Source organism: Panulirus ornatus, chromosome 46 (assembly GCF_036320965.1).
Source record: "Panulirus ornatus isolate Po-2019 chromosome 46, ASM3632096v1, whole genome shotgun sequence".
NCBI classification, from domain to species: Eukaryota; Metazoa; Arthropoda; class Malacostraca; order Decapoda; family Palinuridae; genus Panulirus; species Panulirus ornatus.
The window spans coordinates 35,434,122-35,455,370 of NC_092269.1; the positions used below are offsets into that span (position 1 = coordinate 35,434,122).

Here is a 21,249-nt window from a genome sequence, read left to right on the forward strand (position 1 = left end):
TACAGTGACTTCTAACTTGATGTCAGTGATGTGTGGTGTCCTGCCAGATGTCGCAGTTGTAAGGTGGGTGTGCTAACTCTACAACGGTTGCGGGAGAGGTTGGGTGATGGCCCAGCGCCGCAGTGTGTAGCGAAGTGTGCTAGACTCGCGTGAGAGTGAACTGTGCTAGACTAGGAGCTTAAGCGTACGGCCATGAAGGGTGTGGGGTAGTGTGTGTCCGGGGGACGCGAGGCGAGGTTAGGGAGTGAGGGATGGTCGTGTGGAGCGGTGTAGGTGGCGGAAGGGGGTTTGTACCATGGGATAATGAAGGAGGATAGGTAGCGTATTGCTGGGTGGTGTTGTGAGAATTTTGAAGAGGAGGAAGGCAGGGAGTAAAGAAGCGGGTGAAGTGGAGGAAGGATGCGGGGAAGTGTAAGGGCTGAGTGGCGTTACAAATGAAGTGTGACTGGGTGAAGGGTACCAGGGCTACGTCCTTGTTGGGTACGAAAGGTAAAATGACTATAGGGATAATATATATATATATATATATATATATATATATATATATATATATATATATATATATATATATATAATTATGTTCGTGATGAAATGATATTAACTTTCCGTCACTCGGGGGAATATAGTAAATTACCTTACATGTCGTCCCAAAGCCTAACTGTGTAACGGATGACCTGACACACACTGGCAACAGATTCGTCAACGGGAGGAGGGGAGGCTGTCGCAACGGTAAGGAGGCCAGGCAAGCCAGGGTGGTGGGCGGACAGCACTGTTGTCTGATGTGGGACGTGCTCACTGGCGCGGGAAGCCTTGTTATATACAGCTAGCCATTTGCTTTCGTAATTGAGTAGTTAGGAGAGGTCAAGAAGGGGGATGGTTGGACAGGGAAAGACACGGTGGAGATACAGATGGTAGTTGGAGATTGTTCATATGTATGGTGTGGGTTACACTGAGGTGTACTACATATGGTTTGGTACATGAGTATTTATGTTGACTCATTTATATACTTCCGGCAGATTGCTCTGGTGGCTTTTAGGGTGTTACGGGAGAGAGTTTTACTCATGTTGCCCCGTCTCTTACCTTTGTATACCATATGTACCATATCTTTACTCCTATGTGTGTATGAACACACACACACACACACACACACACACACACACACACACACACACACACACACACACACTAGCGTATGCCAGGTTCCCATATTATCGAGCAGTTTCTAGGAGAGGATGAACAGCTGGATGGACTGTGGACTGGCTGCCGCGACCAGAATTCGAACCTATGCGGGTTTGATCCCAGTCGGCCCGCGCATGCGTGACGGTCCGTTTCTGGTGTACGTCTGTAGTGATGTTGTTTGTTGCTTTAGGGAGGATATTGGCAGAGCTCAACCAAGAATTGTCCATTAGTGATATCAGTGGATGACTGGAACCTCAGTCAGGGCTTTGAGGCTCCATGGCAACCGAGTGTGCTGTTGTTGAAGTCCTGTATACGTCTTTTGTTTTGGTCTCCCGTTTTCTTCCAGTTTCTGCTGTCGTGATGCTTCTTCCCATGAGCATAAATAGCTCGGCTTTTATTTTGATTCGTTGATGTTGCTTTCACTGTTGTCGAAGTATGGGTTACTTTCTCATTTGTAAAGAATCTTATGAGTAATTACATTTTTAACCCCTTTTTTAGCCTCAGCGTTGGTTATCAAGAAGCGAGATTTACGTGTACTGGACTCACTTCCCAAGGCTCTCTCATACCCAGCTGGGGAGTGGGTTCAGTGTAGTGACGAACGTGTACCCTTATCGAGTGTATGTTTTGCCACTCCACAAGTGGTGCCCGTCGTCTGCCTCACGGCTGCTTTACCTCGTGAGTTTATCCGGCCAATATGTTCAGCTCTCAAGCCTCGCAATGTTGGGTGTTTGGGCCTGGATTATAGAGCTGCTCTGGTGCATGATCCAGTTGCTCTCTATGGCTCTGTGTGTGTGTGTGTGTGTGTGTGTGTGTCGTCGGATTTTATTTCTGTGAACCAGTCTTAGTCGCAGTTGTTGAGTCTGGGTGTATTTCTGTGTGTGTGTGTGTGTGTGTGTGTGTGTGTGGGTTTAGAGACTTCTCTTTGTCGTTGTATGCATAAAAGATGTCCTAGCTCAAGGGTCCCTGCTAGGAGCTGGGGGAGGGATGGGAGATGTCTGTTGTGTGAGTTACGAATAGTATTGCTGCTAGGACGATGCCTTGTGGGGGTGGAATCCCGCTTGATAATAAGATATTCTAGCGGCGTGAGTTGGTAGTGATTGCAGCGGCGCGTTGGTGAGGGAAGTTCCACACTCCTCTCTCGGTAACTTTTTGCCATACTTAGCAAGAGTAGCGTCTTCAGCACACCGCTCGTCTGTACGTTGTCGAAGGCTTGTCTTACGTCTCTGTGTGTGTGTATGCTGTCTATTTCTGTAGTTTCCTCGGCAAACGATTGTGTGGGTGGTGCTTCCGTCTCTCCGTAGGCTGAATTGATTTTGGTTAATTAATGTGTTGCTTTGCAGGTGCCATTTTGATCTAAGGTTACTTATTCTCTCGACTGTTCTCCGTGGCACATCGAAGAGCGAAATGGACTGGTATTTCTGCTGGGTAGTACCTGGCCTTCCTGGTTTACGTATTATTGTTATCCTGGCTTCCTTAAATCACAAGGGAAAGCATCGCGTGTGAAGCATATTGTTGTATATGTTGAGAGGGTAATCATTTTTTTTGTGTCACGTACTTATTTGTTTCTTGTACATTTAGCTCTTTCCTGGAACATTTTTTTTTTTTTTTTTAACCTTTTAGGATGGCTGTTCGTAGTTCTAGCATGTCATTGAGAGGCAGCGGTTAGGAAGAGCTGGGGTATGTCTGTGATTTGACGTGGGATGGTTCCTTCCTGGTTCTGAGTCAGTCAGTTTCATTCTTGTGTGATTCTCAATACAGCCTTACATGTGTCCAGGAATTCCTCCGTTCCATCCTTTGGTTCTCTTAATTTTTCTCATTGCTGTCTGTCAGGTATTTTCGAGCTCCTCACCGGAATGCACTTTGGTTCTGTGTATTTTTTGAGCTAAGGCGTTGATCGTTTTCCTTTCATGTCTGTTCTTTCCTCATCTTGCCTCCTCCAGTGACGTCTGTTGGAGGTTTTTTTTATGTTGTTGGTAGAGGGTCAGCCCTGGCTTTGTGGGTGAAGACGTCACGAGGTATTGAGGGTATATATATATATATATATATATATATATATATATATATATATATATATATATATATATATATATATGTCCATCCGGAGGTATGGCTGTAGACTACCATGTTGGTGAACTGGTGTTTTATTTCTATGATCACTTTGGACGGTTGGCGAATAAGATATGGTTCTGGTGGGGTGTCGCTATTGACTGCTCGTTTTCTACGTTTTTTTTACGAGTGTATCTAATGTTTTATTTATTTCTTCAACAGTTTCTCCCCTCAAGGTCTGGTTTTGAGCTCGTCTTCTAATTCTCTCAATTGTTAAAGAGTTTGACGTGTAAGTTGCCTGCCGTTGTATTGTGGGGATGAGGGGTTGGTGCTTTTCACATGATAACAGCCAAGGGTACATGGTAGCTACAGGATGGGTTCAGTGGGGACATCATGATGAGTTTCGTCAATTTCTATGATAACTACGGGATGGAAGAGGATGGGATTTATCTTGTTTGATGTGAGTATTGTGGTCGGTAACTCCCTTTTCAAGAATTATATTGAGGATGCCTTGTATATGTTGGAGACTTCGGCTTCAGGTGTTGTGCGCTGTTGCATGTCATCACTTTCACTATATTTCTGCCCATGATGTTTGCTCAGGGGTGTCCGAGGCTTGTAAGTCTAGCCATGTGCAGTCACTGTGATATAATCGGGTTCAAGCATCCTCAAGATCTCGTAAGTTATGTGGTAACACGAGTCGGGGCCTGGCGTGGTGGTATGCACGTTGTGGTCGAGTTGAAAGGCCCCCCAGTGAGGGCATTAGTATATACTGGGAGTCGTCGAACGAATACGTTTTATGTTGGGGGCCTCCCACAGCTTCGTCATTCTCTGCATGAAGGAGTTGGCTACTGTTTTGGTAAGTGACATTAGCCACGGATTTGTATGGGTTGGTTATGAAAAACCGTGGCTGGTTCTGAGAACAACGTCTGGGTTGTTCGTATATGTACCTTGATAAGGTCGAAACGTCTGTTCGGCCAGTGTTGCACAATGTGTTATATGACCCTAATCATTGGGAGGTATACTGACCGATCATAAACTCTTGTTTTCCCCCCCTCACTGCTTCTATTTTTACATCCAAAGTTGTGTTGTTGGCGGGGGTTATATTGGTGGGGTTGTGAGTGGAAGTATCAGAGCCATCTGTGGGTGGAGGATTTGTGATAAGCCGTTCACCATTTGTGTACTCATAGTCGCCCTCGAAGGCGTTCATCTCTTGAGAGCGGCTGACTGTTACCCGGGCCTGCCACCTCACCCCTTCACGCAAGGGGTGTACCTTTCCTCCGTACAGGAGAGTGTACCCTTCTCCTCCCCATTTAAACCGGGGCGCACACCTCCCGTACCCATGACACAAGGATACACACCATCCTCCTCGCAAGGGCACACACCTTCATCCCCTTCGCCCAAGGGTATACCACCCTCCCCTTGTACAAGGGTTGACTCTTACCTCTCCCTACACAAGGGGTACACTTTCTCCTCCCACCTTACACAAGGGGTACACTTTCTCCTCCCCCCCTTACACAAGGTTACACACCTCTTGGACCTTCTTACACAAGGAGGATACACCCCCTCCTCTTGACAAGGTTACACCCTTCCCCCAATACAAGGTTACACCCTTCCCCACCAAACAAGGGTACACCCTTCCCCCGCCACACAAGGGTACACCCTTCCCCCCTCCCAGTTACACAGGGGATCAGCCTTCCCCACCCCAGTGCCGGACACTGCCCCCGACCAGACCAGCTCACGAACAATGCACCACTGTTTAAGGCTTGAGGCATTTTGCCAATCGTAAATCAGCTTGGATTGTTGTCACGCCGTAGCTTTTGTCTCTTCGGCTTCCCCGTATACTCGCTATATTCATTTCGATAGAGTCATTTTATGTGTTACTCCTCTTTCATTTCAAGTATTTATTGCAGAAAAAAGATAAATGATTGACAGTGGTGTATCCGTGACCTTCATGTTTGTGATGAACCGATAAGATCAGAGATAGTGACTGAGGCTGTGGATTTGTTGATGTGCTATCATCAGATCTTGGCTGTTCCATCACCAAGCCTGGAGAGGCGCGGTATATATACCACCGCGAGCGACGGTGGGCGCTGGTAACGATCAGCAACAGCGTCAGCGTCGGTAAGCGAAATCGGTATTACGGACACTAAATCCGAGGGTGGTTTTTTTTGGAATATTTCCGTACGAACGCACACTTATCTCCGTTGTCAGTTGCATCTGCAGTGTGTGGGTAATGGAGCAGCACATAGCGTCATCACTGTCCATAATTATATATGTTTTCTGGACGTATTACGCAACGACGGATAGAGCGATGTTGGCCATCCGTCAGGGCAGACCAGAACGAGCAGCCAGCCGCCTCGGGCCTCAGAAGATTGTGTTCCTCGTATCATTGATACTGATATCTATTATTCGTATTATCAGTAATAAGATATTTTCATCACAGCTTCGTGGATAGGGCAACATGGAATTGAAATCGAACATGTTGGGGTTTATTACATATCGACAGAATTGAGTCAGTAGGAGGATTTGGTCGATCCCCCCCAACTAAAGAATCGAAGACCATCTCTGGTACGAGGTATAGTCTGTGTCTCCAGTGTCAGGATATTTGTTCGTTGAGGAATCTTTCTGTGTGTTGTTTTCAGAACCGAAGATCGCTTCGAGTAGAGAACCAAAAATTTCTGTATTTGAGTTCGGAGTAAGTCGGTATGATGTAAAATGATATAGTTTGAACCAGTTTCATGATCTCAGAAGTTTTATGATTATAAAGGAGAAATATTTTTGACCCTTATCTTCTAAGTTTGAATATATTAAGTAGAAACTTTCATTTTCCATTTTTCGAACTTTTATTTTACCCTCTTGGCGATCGATTTTGTTGGCGATACTGCCAACCGTTGAGCATGGTTGATAACGGAGGTATGAGGCAGTTGAGTTCGAGCTGCCAGACGTACCACTGAACTTGTCAAAAGATGTTACCCTCCATGTCCGGCGCTCAATCCAATTAGGTTTCGTAGTACGTTTAGAATGGATAGCAAGAACACATCGGGTTCTGGAAATTTCAATTTACGGACGAGTTTATCAATGCCCTTAAGTGTTTAAAAGTCAGGTCTGTGCTTTTCTCTCTCTCTCTCCCAGGGAAGTATTTCATCCCTTTAATCTCAGGGTGAGCTGCAACGCTGTGTAACTTAAATATATGACAAAAATTGTCTGGTTGTGGAACTCCACCCACGGGAACATGTTCTGATCCCTCTCCCGTCGTATGTCGTCTGGGTATGAACATTGCCAAACAACAGGTCGAAATTCAGCATACTTTATTGTCTTTTTTTTTGTTTTTGTTCATTGAATAACTCACCCAAATCAGAGTCACGGGTGAGTTTATTTTTGGTATGGGTCTGTGATGAGTATCATTCACACTGCCTCAGCATTTACTGTAATATATTCGAGTCAAAATCGACTTAGGAAAAAAGTCAAGTAGATGTTGGTGAAGTATAGTGACACCGGGATGAGCGCACCAGCGTGTAATCCACTATTTCGTTGTGTTTTTTACGGTCGTCTATCCAATTACGGGTTCTCCTTTGTAGTGTTTCAGTTTACATACTAAGGAAAATCTCTTTAGGGAAGGAAGCCGGGTTGTGCATGGTAAGAATATGCTCGAAGGGAGAGCAGCGTGTTTACCCTCGAGCTCTGAACATCACCAGAGTGTCTGGTATCACACGACTCGGGGTATTTTTGAAGACATGGAGAAATAATTCTGGTCTAGTTATAGAATCGTAATTTCAAAAGCTGGTTTATATATAGCGTTAAGAACAGAGGACTGGGCCTCTGAGGAAACATCCTCATCCAGCTCCCTTCTCTGTTCCTTCCTTTGGGGAAATATATATATATATATATATATATATATATATATATATATATATATATATATATATATATATATTTCTTTAACACTTCTGTATCTGCAGTTGGCCTCCCAGCTGATAGCTTATGTTGACATACCGTTCGTGGAATCTGTTCGGCATTTATGAAATCGTGGAGAGCCATTTGAAGCCTAGGATTCTTTTGCCTGCAATGTTATTCATGTTTTCCTCGCTTGTACTTTTCATAACTACCTTTTTTTGTCCATACGCGTTGTCCAATATCCAGTCAGTGAGTAAGAAGAATGAACGGGGGGGTTGTTGCACAACACTGATAACGTGTAAGTTAAGATATCCAGGAGGTTTGATGGTGTTTCGCTGGTGCACTCAGCGGCTCAGTCAGGATTTTTCTCAGGGGGTCGGGGGCCGAGAGTAGATCTGGAAGCTTCCTAATGGGGTTGGGAAATGCATGCGAGGCCAGGCCTGGCTAAAAAGGGTGCTGAACGGTGTCTGACCCTCCCCGCCTCTTGTGGGAAACGTCTGGGAAAATGTGGAGAAATGCGCATATATATATATATTCCTTCGTTCTGATGGTGTAGTGGTTAGCGTTACTGACTATAAGCCAACACGAGCCCGCCTGGGGTCTGAGGTGTTTAGGGCTTAAATCCTTGGTATGATAATCAGCCCACAGCCAATCACAGCTGATCATCATCTCCTTGGTATTGTTTGATAAATAGGTACCTGGCTTAGGTTGTAGGGGTGTGTGTGTGTGTGTGTATATGAATACACAAGAGGAAGAAAAACATGGTAGGCATATGTACAAGGTTAAGAGGCGGGACAACACGAGTGTAGAACTCTCCCCCCTTAACACACACACAGTATTCACAACGCGACCTTTCCTCTTAGACTTATAGACAATTGATGAATGGACAGTTTCCTTGTTTGGACATGAATTTATATGATTTCTTTCATTTAGTGAGATTCCACGTCGTTCCGCAGCCGTGTTGATAATATACCATGATATGAGGCTTACCATGTATTTTTTTTTTAATGTATTAAGGGGTGGGGCTTTTTTTTTTTTTTCTGCCCTTGTTATGTGTGGATGAACCGTAATATTGTCCAAGTTGAATAAAACTCCAGCACACCAACCGCAACTCTATTCACATATACTTTTTTTTTGTGTGTGTAAACTTGCCTTTGTAGTAATGCGATACCAGCGCCACCATGCGAGCCGGCGTCAGTTCGGCGTCGCTCGAACATAAAATAAAAAGAAAATGCTTATTTGTGTTTCCCCAAAAAGCGACCAGCAGGTTGAAAGAACAAATAACGTTGTCCAGTGTTAATGCAACCTTCACCCAACAGGTCGTACTTCAATGCTTCGTAAATATTAAGTTTGGGCGGAAAAGTTTGGCTAGGTTAGGCTAGGCTTTTTCAAGTTATCTGTATTTGTCCAACCTGTAAACTTAAAATATTGTCAAGTGTCGATCGGGATCTTTTGTGGCGTAACTTGTGATTACATTGTTCGTGCCATACACACTGTTAAGCTAATGTTCAAGAAGACATTGCCGAGCTAAGGAAATGTTGATTTTACGTCAGTGATGGCAGTCTTAATCAATCAGTCCTTAGATTGTATTTATGTTGCTTCGCCAGATGGGACGCATGGTTTAATCTACAGTGGTACGCGAGGCCTGAACACACAAACACACACACACACACACACATCATGAAATACGGCACAACCATTCCATATTATCTACGAGCGTTCACATGATATACACAAATGCTTCTTTGAAATTTCTAGAAGCGTATCTGTTCAATAGGCTTATACTGGACTTCGCATCATCCACAGACCTGTTCATGTGGAAGTCCAGCCCTTCTGACAAGTAAAGATATGTTCAATTACCTATTTTTTTCCCGTATAGGAAATGAGTTTTACGCTTTCACGATAGCCCGTATGAACTTTATATATTCATAATACACTGGGAACGACTGGAAAGAACTAGAGATGCGTTGTCTGTGGCGCAGGGGGCGGGAGGGAATACATCTACGTGTGGAAAATTCTGAAATGCATTGTTTACGATCCTGAAAATAGTTTACCACTGGCACGACAGCCATGAAAGACTGAAATAATAATAACAAAAAAAAAGACTTCCACTGAAATCGAACAAGGAAACACGGTAGATAACACGGGGGCCCTAAACTACTAAGCACTTTGTAGTTATTAAAGACATAATAAACATTACAATGGATTAATTTAGAAACTACTTGAATGGGTAAAGTAGGCTTACTGACGTAGGCCATATATATATATACCTTTGCTGAACAAGAGAGCATCGGCATATCTTAGTTCCAGACCGATATGCTGGAATATAAGGGGCTTCCGAAACCATCATGACGTACGTGTACGTCATGATGGATGAAATAGTCGGGTTGGTTTGAAGTCTCCGATCCTTTATGGGACTCGAACACGTTAACATTTTTTGGGTCGTGATGTTAAACAGCTGCACCACCACACACGTTCGTGTATAGGTCGAGAGAAAAAGAAAAGTTTCTCATTTGACTTTTTTTATTAAGGAAAGTAATTGGTTTCTCATTTGAACTTTTTTTTTAAGGAAAGTAATTGGTTTCTCATTTGAACTTTCTTCTTTTTTTTTTTTTCTAAGGAGAGTAATTGTGATCTTTCATGTTTGAGTAAACCTAACGTATCCTCGGGTCCAGTTGCAGGATATAACGTCGATAATCCCGTTCTGTTTGAAGGGAAAGTTTTAATTGAAAACATTACTCTCTCTCTCTCTCTCTCTCTCTCTCTCTCTCTCTCTCTCTCTCTCTCTCTCTCTCTCTCTCTCTCTCTCTCGGATGCGTGTGGGTGCGCTCGCTGCTGCTTTTCTCGTGTCCGCACACGTTCTCCGTGTGACGTCATTACTTGATATATATATATATATATGTGTGTGTGTGTGTGTGCCCGGTTTGCTAGCGACGGAGGGCGCACCGGGGCTGCTGCTGCTGCAGCAATCGACACTAAAACCTTCAGAGCTACGCTGGTGTTGTCGAACCTCTTGCTAAGGCGTGGACACCGTGAGATCAGTGTCTCTGTGTGATAACAATCGTTTACTTTTAAGATTTTTCAGATAATCCTCAAAATGGACAGAAGGTAGCATTTAGTTTAGGAGATATATATATATATATATATATATATATATATATATATATATATATATATATATATATATATATATATATATTATTTATATATATTTTTTTTATTATACTATTCGCCATTTCCCGCGTTAGCGAGGTAGCGTTAAGAACAGAGGACTGAGCCTTTGAGGGAATATCCTCACTTGGCCCCCTTCTCTGTTCCTTTTTTTGGAAAATTAAAAACGAGAGGGGAGGATTTCCAGCCCCCCCGCTCCCTTCCCTTTTAGTCGCCTTCTACGACACGCAGGGAATACGTGAGAAGTATTCTTTCTCCCCTATCCCCAGGGATAATATATATATGTTGTATGGTTGCGAGGCGTGGGCTATGGATAGAGTTGTGCGCAGGAGGATGGATGTGCTGGAAATGAGATGTTTGAGGACAATGTGTGGTGTGAGGTGGTTTGATCGAGTAAGTAACGTAAGGGTAAGAGAGATGTGTGGAAATAAAAAGAGCGTGGTTGAGAGAGCAGAAGAGGGTGTTTTGAAATGGTTTGGTCACGTGGAGAGAATGAGTGAGGAAAGATTGACCAAGAGGATATATGTGTCGGAGGTGGAGGGAACGAGGAGAAGAGGGAGACCAAATTGGAGGTGGAAAGATGGAGTGAAAAAGATTTTGTGTGATCGGGGCCTGAACATGCAGGAGGGTGAAAGGAGGGCAAGGAATAGAGTGAATTGGAGCGATGTGGCATACAGGGGTTGACGTGCTGTCAGTGGATTGAATCAAGGCATGTGAAGCGTCTGGGGTAAACCATGGAAGGCTGTGTAGGTATGTATATTTGCGTGTGTGGACGTATGTATATACATGTGTATGGGGGTGGGTTGGGCCATTTCTTTCGTCTGTTTCCTTGCGCTACCTCGCAAACGCGGGAGACAGCGACAAAGCAAAAAAAAAAAAAAAAAGAAAAAAAAAAAAATATATATATATATATATATATATATATATATATATATATATATATATATGACTTAAAACCAGTTTATATGCCCCACCTTAGCCTTAAACGCGTAGCCTGCCAAGTTATCCAACCTTATAAATGCAAGCATACAAAGTTACAGACCACGCAAGCCAGAGCACTCAGAACTAACACCAGTTGCCCAGCAGCAGCCACCGACTCAGTGGAACAAAACCGTTTCCTAAACTGTCTCACCTCATCATGTTCACCACCGTGTTTGCCACGCCTGTAGCTCCCATTCCTACTCACACATAGCCAATTACCAATACCCGAGCATCAGTAAAAAGCTTATACCGTCTCACACTTCTGTGACTTATTTTTTTTTTAAAAACCTTCCCCATTCCCTGTCAACCATCACTGACAAAAACATCACGGTCATGACCTGACAAGCAGTAAAGTTCAGTCCGTCCGCCTATTCTTCAACGCAATCTTAAAACTCTCTCTCTCCATCGGGGACACACACGTCCGTCAGAATCAACCCTTCCCCAAACACGTACGAGGACTCAGCCTCACCACCAGCCACCTCCTCCCCGGAGATGATCACCAGTGATTCATGATATCATAACCTTCCCACCTCCCTTTTTTCCTCCGTCATGCACCGAGATGCAACTCCCACCACTGCTGAAGGCACTGCACATTTACTTCTCACCTTTCATGCATTCATCCCTCTTCTCAGCTGTGTGGTTCCGCTACAGAAGCCTCATAGAACGGGGTTCCGGGGCACGAAGGATCTTTGTTTTATAGATGTATGTGTTCCATACTTCGCTGTTTCCCTCGTTAGCGAGATAGCGTTAGGACGTCATTCGCTCGCATCCACCCGGTAACTGTCATGTGTAATAATAATGTAATGGACCTTCAGTCTCTCATTTCCTGTCCGCCAGGCAGGGTATGTTTGCATAGATTGTCTTCCATTCCGACTATCACTATTTTCTTTTACTGTGCCACGTCTACGTCAACAATTTCTCGAAAGAGATTGTCTTTAAATGTCCAATACATCTTAGCTGTCTTGGTCTGTCGTTGCATTTGGATTGTACCAGCTGTTTGCCTTATTATACATGCCCCCCGAATGTCTAACTGTCTCTCCCTGTTTATTTTTCTTTTTCTTGTTGTTGTCGACCGAGGCGGCACGTGCGGTAGCGTTGTGGTTAGGTTGACTGACTCGCATCGCTGTGGAGAGGGAAGGAGGGAGGAGTCAGTCCATCATTGTGACGCGGAGGAAACCCTCTGATGAGGAGAGAGAGAGAGAGAGAGAGAGAGAGAGAGAGAGAGAGAGAGAGAGAGAGAGAGAGAGAGAGAGAGTTTGAGAGAGAGAGATCTAGAGATCTAGAGAGAGAGAGAGAGAGAGAGAGAGAGAGAGAGAGAGAGAGAGAGAGAGAGAGAGTTGAGAGAGAGAGATCTAGAGAGATCTAGAGAGAGAGAGAGAGAGAGAGAGAGAGAGAGAGAGAGAGAGAGAGAGAGGCAGGCCCGCTCCTTGGTAGGCAGACCGAGGGGTTATCTTGGCAGATTATGGTCCTCCTTCAGAAGTTACAGGATCATGGCAGCTCCCTTGGAGATAATGGCACCAATTAGCCACATGACACCAGGCCCAGGAAATTAATTGGTGTTATTGACGTTGCATCCAAGGTGTTGGTGGGATCGCGGGAGGGGGTGTAGAGCTACCGCGAGAGAAACGGTTTAATACGTCACTTTCATTATCATGTGAGAGATGCACTGCCTTTTTTGAGCTTGTTGAGTCTGTTATGAGACAAGATTGGAAGTGATTAATCAGTGGTTTTGTAATCATTTCCGGCAAGTTTGATGTAGGGTACAGTACTGCTGTAATCAGGATATTGGCTTTGTGTATATACTATACAGCTGTAATCAGGATATTGTCTTTGTGTATATACTATACTGCTGTAATTAGGATATTGAGTATTGGATTTGTGTATATATCTAAGGGGCCTCTAGAGGGCGGGTAATGTGCTCTGGTTACAGTCTGTAATGATGGTCATCTAGGGAGGGGAAAAAACGGACGTAGTTGTTCAAATTCTTAACTCCATTAATTTCTTACCTCGTCACATGTTATTGTGGGGTGTGAACACTTGGGTCGCTCGATGGGCTATTCACAGGCATAGGGGAATCGACTTGACGCCCGCCTCTCTCTCTGTGATTCAGTATTCAACTCTGTCTTAGCAGCGACTTGGTGCACGGAGCCACCGCTTCAAGTGGCTGTCAAGTTTCACTCCTCTGGCACAGGTAGCTGTCTTTTACTGTCAGCCTCACCCCCTATACGCAGGCTGCGTCACGTTCACAAACATACAATTTCACCCCCTCACGTTCAACAGTGTTGACAACACGTAACTCACACGACTTCATGCTTCATATAGCCCTAGATTATATTGCTGTGAGCGGGACGCGCTAGCCCTGCCCTGCTGGGCATATCTCGCCTTCCGTTCTCGTAAGTAGGCAAGGTGTAGTAGCTACGAGATGGCTGTGCTCCATGCCAAAGTCTCGTTGTGGATACGTGTAGACAAATAGGTACTCAGACGGTGTCATGTTGATTCAAATCCTGACTCCTGAGCGAGCGTTGTGTACCTTAGGCCTTGTGTACGGGAGACACTGTAGCTCCTCAGACCTTTCACTGTAATTTTTTTTTATGGAGCCCTTTACTGGAGTAACTTGAGCCTGGCGGGTGACATATTTAGTAGGTAAATACGGTCGACCATTTCGGCAGACTCCAGTAAAAGGGGGTGGGGAAGAAGAGAGTCTCCATTACATTGGGTTCCCTGACCTGTAGTTAAGGGGACGTTAACATTTCGATGCAATTCTCTCCCACGTCTCAGAAAGCCCGTGGAGGCGTTAAGTCACAGTGGCGCGAGTTGAGGGAAGCACCCGCTCCCAAGTGTGAGGAAACCCACTTCGATATCCTGTCTTGATATGAAGAAGCATTTAACCTTGACCATCATCTCGGAGTAGGGAGGAGGTAGTGAAATGGTTACAGTCATGTGTAGAAAAAAAAAAACGCAGTCTCTCTCTCTCTCTCTCTCTCTCTCTCTCTCTCTCTCTCTCTCTCTCTCTCTCTCTCTCTCTCTCTCTCTCTCTCTCTCTCTCTCCAGTAACCACATCCTCCACTCTGTATCCTGCAAAGGCCGCACAGTGAACATCAAGAGCTAGGGAGTGTGTGTCACGAGTGTTGCAGTACATTCTCGTGTGAGCAGCTCTTCCATACGTTCTGCATATCTCTCTGGGATGGCTCATCCCTCACCTCTCTCAGCCAAAGACGATTCATAAGCCTTATAGAACCTCCCATGCTGTCATCTCTCTCTCCTTGAGCCATTCCTTTCCCGTACGCCTCCACGATCATTCCCTTTTCGTGTGTTAGTATCCCACGAGTAATTTATGTGTTTACGTATTGATTTCGAGTGGCCCACAGCCCGTCTATGAGAAGGGCCCTCAGCCTGCTTCTGTAACTTGCATCATATTGACCCGTATTTGTACAAGTCTATACACTCCAGTTGGCTCGAGTTCCTGCATTGTCTTCCCCCAAGCCATAGTGCGCGGGTTGGCGGATAAAGTGATTTCAAGTTACTAACTCTTTTGTTTTATGTTGTATTTCTTGTTGCTGTTGATTGTTTCCCCTCGAAGAGAGATGTCGTCCACTTGTGTTGTTCATAGTTCGTCTTTCCCCTGTCCCTATAATGATGTATTTTGACATGGTTAAGAGCTACGTCGTCCAGCACACAAGGAGCACAGATAATCCTCGATGTATATATATATATATATATATATATATATATATATATATTATCCCTGGGGATAGGGGAGAAAGAATACTTCCCACGTATTCCCTGCATGTCGTGTATATATTTAATGGTCTCATTCATTTGCCTTTTCAAATAGGCATGACTACCATTGGGGCGTACTTTTGCCTTATGCTCTGTGCTCTGCCGTACCCAGCGCACGACAGCACGACCCTCGAGTAAGATGTAACGAGTCTTGTTCATGATGGAAAGGCCAGACAGTCACTCCAAAGGGGCGTATCGTCCCGCTTAAGGAGTCATACTTGGCGTTCTTAAATGTCGTACCGTCGTGTTCAAGTCATACCTGCGTTCAAATGTGTCGTACTGTCGTGTTCAAGTCATACCTGCGTTCAAATGTGTCTTACTGTCGTGTTCGAGACATATATGCGTTCAAATGTGTCATACCGTCGTGTTCAAGTCATACCTGCGTTCTAATGTGTCGTACCGTCGTGTTCGAGACATACGTGCGTTCTAATGTGTCGAACCGTCGTGTTCAAGTCATACCTGCGTTCTAATGTGTCGTACCGTCGTGTTCAAGTCATACCTGCGTTCTAATGTGTCGTACCGTCGTGTTCAAGTCATACCTGCGTTCTAATGTGTCGTACCGTCGTGTTCAAGTCATACCTGCGTTCTCACGGGCCTCACTCTCGCGCTAAGGTCATAACCGCGTTCTAAAGGGCTAGTGTGGCGGCTTATCTTATTATGCCGCGTTTAATCAAGGGTGGGATTTGTTGGGGGGGGGATGCTGATGAATGGGGGGGTTAGGGGGGTTAGGGGGGGGGGCGTAATAGGACAAGTGTGGCTGGTGCTTGTGCCACGTTAGCCCCAGCCGGTGACCCAATATGCACGATATATTACCGGAGCCGATTTTGATTACATCCGTTCCCACTGTCTGGGTTCCAAGGCGGACCAGCGTCACCCCCAAGCAAAGCAGCTGTGTATCGAGGGATGCATGACAGTGTGGACAGAATGAGGGTATTGGGATTTCCTGTCTACCATTAGGAGTACGTCAGTTTCAGTTTAGTGGGACGTATTTGGGCCTATTGTGGCAGGTCGAATGTGTGTATAAAGAAGCGCAGTTCATTTTGATTGCAACGTTGGGTTACATATAGAAAAAAGAAAGAATATTGTTGGGTGGGCTAAGAAAAAAAAAGTTTTTTGATAGAATAAGTTTTTTTTTATTTTATTTTTAATAGAATTGTATATATAGTTTTCCCCACTGTTGTCGCTGGTTGTGGAAAAGAGAAGTCCAAAGAACTGGTCGTTTTGAAAGAAAGAATGAAAAGTTTGAGGTAGGGTGGGGGGGATTCCTTTAGTTTATTTTCAAAGTCCTCGTTTGTATATATATATATATGTTTTGAGGTTTTTATTTGCCTTGCATTTTTTTTTATTAGAGCTGTTTTTGCAGTGTTTTCCCCCACATAAATTATATATATATATATATATATATATATATATATATCCCTGGGGATAGGGGAGAAAGAATACTTCCCACGTATTCCCTGCGTGTCGTAGAAGGCGACTAAAAGGGGAGGGAGCGGGGGGCTGGAAATCCTCCCCTCTCGTTTTTTTTTTTTTTAATTTTCCAAAAGAAGGAACAGAGAATTGGGCCACGTGAGGGATATTCCCTCAAAAGGCCAGTCCTCTGTTCTTAACGCTACCTCGCTAATGCGGGAAATAGCGAATAGTTTGAAAGAAAGAAAAAAAAAAAAAAAAAAAAAAATATATATATATATATATATATATATATATATATATATATATATATATATATATTCGCGCTGGCGCAAAGGAGGATTTCTTCCAGTATAAGTCTATGCAGAATCAGGCATACATTTAAAATAGTAAGATTCACCCGTTGCGCATGCTCAGTGTAACTTTTACCTCTTGCGCATGCTCGGCCTAAAGTGACGCAGGCGCACAGTTCTGTTTACTTTGATTTGGCTAGAATTAGTGGCGGGAAATAGGTCAGTGAGTGTGGCGGTCGCTCCTTCAGTGTTCATGATTTAACGGTCAATATCCTTGAAGATCGGTGTGGGGAATATCTCTTCTCGTAACGGTGCAGTGCAATACCTGAACTTCAGCTCTCTGTGAGTAAATCATACAATTCGTTATGACAAAATTATAAAGAAACATTTACTTCTATGGAGGCAAACTCTCGGTGCTTGATGAACTTGAATTATGTGATTTTCTTTTTTCTTTTTACTGTGTGACATGTGCAAATGTGGCCAGTTTGTTGTGTGTGCACTTGTTCGAGTGGTTTAAGGTTGACGCCACTTCTTAAACCAATTTGTTCTCATTCGTTTGCGAGATAATTATACATCATTGTGAGGTGAACTGTGAAAAGGTTGGAGATGCCGTACCATGAAATTAATGAAAGTCAATTTGGCAACAAGAGATTATATCATACTTACCTAGTGATGGAGGGACGGTAAGAAAATGATTTTCCTTCCCACACTGAACCGAGGAAACTGACAAAATGACCAAAACTGGATTCATCGAGCAGCCATAGTCATCTCCAGCTCTTCAATAGGAAATTGCCCATCGCTGACCAACACTTCCACTGGAGCTCTATAATCACCTCGTTAAGGTTTGGTGACCAGAACTGAAGAGGAGGATTCACACCAAGATTTGACCGGAGCGTTATAAAGGAATTCCAGTCAAACAACGAGTTGGATATCATGATCTTCCGTCCACCGTCGAGGACCACCTCACCCTCGGCTGACGTCACAAGAGGGAGGGAGGAAGCCGTCATGAGAGCAGTCGTCAAGTGTCTTGCCTCAAGGAGGGGACCTCCTTCACGTAGTTCCAGTCAAACTACGGAGTTGGCAGTCACGGTCCGCAGTCCAGTCAGCCTCAGTTGACCGCAGACGTCACAAGAGGCAGTCAACCAACATGACGTCAGGCGTCAGGGAGTGACAAGCTGTCGCCTGTCAGGACGTGCCTCTCCTTCATACGTCAGGGGATCATCGTGTGTCAAGACATCATATAAAGCGCCTCTTCGCAAACGGAACTACCTTGGCCCACCAGTGATGCTACTACGTTTGTGAATCAAGAACCATTGCAACACAAACCTCGCCAGGTGGTAGAGTTTTCCGCAGTGTATCGAGACAGACTTCCCCAGAACTTTTTTAAAGGGGAAGTAAATGTTTATAGTTGTGTTACTGGAGTGATAGTTTTCATACATAGTGTTTTGACAAGAAAATAGTGAAATTGGAGAAAAATGTAGCTTAGACATTGAAGCTTATTGATACAGTGGTTAAATTGATGAGAACTGCTATTGACGTTTGTGTAAATAAATTATACATTTCCTTTTTCCATAGCCAGAGGTTGAACCATTATGTGACATTCATTTTTTCATTCATTTCAAGCTAGAAGTTTCAGTTTTCTAAATTGTTTCTTACATTTTTCATATGTATATATATGTATGTGTGTGTGTGTGTGTATATGTGCGTATGTATGTGTATGTGTGTGTATGTGTATATGTATATATATATGTATATTATCCCTGGGGATAGGGGTGAAAGAATACTTCCCACGTATTCCTCGCGTGTCGTAGAAAGCGACTAGAGGGGACGGGAGCGGGGGGCCAGAAATCCTCCCCTCGTATTTTTTAACTTTCTAAAATGGGAAACAGAAGAAGGAGTCACGCGGGGAGTGCTCATCCTCCTCGAAGGCTCAGAGTGGGGTGCCTAAATGTGTGTGGATGTAACCAAGATGTGAAAAAAGGAGAGATAGGTAGTATGTTTGAGGAAAGGAACCTGGATGTTTTGGCTCTGAGTGAAACGAAGCTCAAAGGTAAAGGGGAAGAGTGGTTTGGGAATGTCTGGGGAGTAAAGTCAGGGGTTAGTGAGAGGATAAGAGCAAGGGAAGGAGTAGCAATACTCCTGAAACAGGAGTTGTGGGAGTATGTGATAGAATGTAAGAAAGTAAATTCTCGATTAATATGGGTAAAACTGAAAGTTGATGGAGAGAGGTGGGTGATTATTGGTGCATATGCACCTGGGCATGAGAAGAAAGATCATGAGAGGCAAGTGTTTTGGGAGCAGCTGAATGAGTGTGTTAGTGGTTTTGAGGCACAAGACCGGGTTATAGTGATGGGTGATTTGAATGCAAAGGTGAGTAATGTGGCAGTTGAGGGAATAATTGGTATACATGGGGTGTTCAGTGTTGTAAATGGAAATGGTGAAGAGCTTGTAGATTTATGTGCTGAAAAAGGACTGATGATTGGGAATACCTGGTTTAAAAAGCGAGATATACATAAGTATACTTATGTAAGTAGGAGAGATGGCCAGAGAGCGTTATTGGATTACGTGTTAATTGACAGGCGTGCGAAAGAGAGACTTTTGGATGTTAATGTGCTGAGAGGTGCAACTGGAGGGATGTCTGATTATTATCTTGTGGAGGCTAAGGTGAAGATTTGTATGGGTTTTCAGAAAAGAAGAGTGAATGTTGGGGTGAAGAGGGTGGTGAGAGTAAGTGAGCTTGGGAAGGAGACCTGTGTGAGGAAGTACCAGGAGAGACTGAGTACAGAATGGAAAAAGGTGAGAACAATGGAAGTAAGGGGAGTCGGGGAGGAATGGGATGTATTTAGGGAATCAGTGATGGATTGCGCAAAAGATGCTTGTGGCATGAGAAGAGTGGGAGGTGGGTTGATTAGAAAGGGTAGTGAGTGGTGGGATGAAGTAAGAGTATTAGTGAAAGAGAAGAGAGAGGCATTTGGACGATTTTTGCAGGGAAAAAATGCAATTGAGTGGGAGATGTATAAAAGAAAGAGACAGGAGGTCAAGAGAAAGGTGCAAGAGGTGAAAAAAAGGGCAAATGAGAGTTGGGGTGAGAGAGTATCATTAAATTTTAGGGAGAATAAAAAGATGTTCTGGAAGGAGGTAAATAAAGTGCGTAAGACAAGGGAGCAAATGGGAACTTCAGTGAAGGGCGCAAATGGGGAGGTGATAACAAGTAGTGGTGATGTGAGAAGGAGATGGAGTGAGTATTTTGAAGGTTTGTTGAATGTGTTTGATGATAGAGTGGCAGATATAGGATGTTTTGGTCGAGGTGGTGTGCAAAGTGAGAGGGTTAGGGAAAATGATTTGGTAAACAGAGAAGAGGTAGTAAAAGCTTTGCGGAAGATGAAAGCCGGCAAGGCAGCAGGTTTGGATGGTATTGCAGTGGAATTTATTAAAAAAAGGGGGTGACTGTATTGTTGACTGGTTGGTAAGGTTATTTAATGTATGTATGACTCATGGTGAGGTGCCTGAGGATTGGCGGAATGCGTGCATAGTGCCATTGTACAAAGGCAAAGGGGATAAGAGTGAGTGCTCAAATTACAGAGGTATAAGTTTGTTGAGTATTCCTGGTAAATTATATGGGAGGGTATTGATTGAGAGGGTGAAGGCATGTACAGAGCATCAGATTGGGGAAGAGCAGTGTGGTTTCAGAAGTGGTAGAGGATGTGTGGATCAGGTGTTTGCTTTGAAGAATGTATGTGAGAAATACTTGGAAAAGCTTCTTTCCATTGGAGGTGGAAAGATGGAGTGAAAAAGATTTTGTGTGATCGGGGCCTGAGCATGCAGGAGGGTGAAAGGAGGGCAAGGAATAGAGTGAATTGGAGCGATGTGGTATACCGGGGTTGACGTGCTGTCAGTGGATTGAATCAAGGCATGTGAAGCGTCTGGGGTAAACCATGGAAAGCTGTGTAGGTATGTATATTTGCGTGTGTGGACGTATGTATATATATATATATATATATATATATATATATATATATATATATATATATATATATATATATATATATATATATATACCTGGGGATAGGGGATTAAGAATACTTCCCACGTATTCCCTGCGTGTCGTAGAAGGCGACTAAAAGGGGAGGGAGCGGGGGGCTGGAAATCCTCCCCTCATTTTTTTTTTTTTTAATTTTCCAAAAGAAGGAACAGAGGGGGCCAGGTGAGGATATTCCAAAAAAGGCCCAGTCCTCTGTTCCTAACGCTACCTCGTTAATGCGGGAAATGGCGAATAGTTTAAAAGAAAAAAGAAAGAATATATATATGAGAAGAATTACCATAAGATACACTGGTATGGAATAATGGTGCAGAATAAAAGAAATATATTTGAGTTCTGGAAAACATGCTTGAAGACTGGTAGGTAAAGTTAGAGTCTGACATTAGCTTAAGTTTCCCGTCGATGGTGTAACATTTTCTGTCGTTGTGTGGTGGGTCACTACTGAACGAGGAGGGG

The 21,249-nt window shown here is 43.9% G+C and overlaps 1 protein-coding gene across 7 annotated transcripts in view; it reads left to right on the forward strand.

The window, feature by feature from the left end:
- The window catches only part of LOC139763229 (dystrophin-like), a 304,285-nt gene that overhangs the window by 89,690 nt on the left and 193,346 nt on the right, over positions 1-21,249 (forward strand). The gene's annotated exons all lie outside the window — the stretch shown is intronic.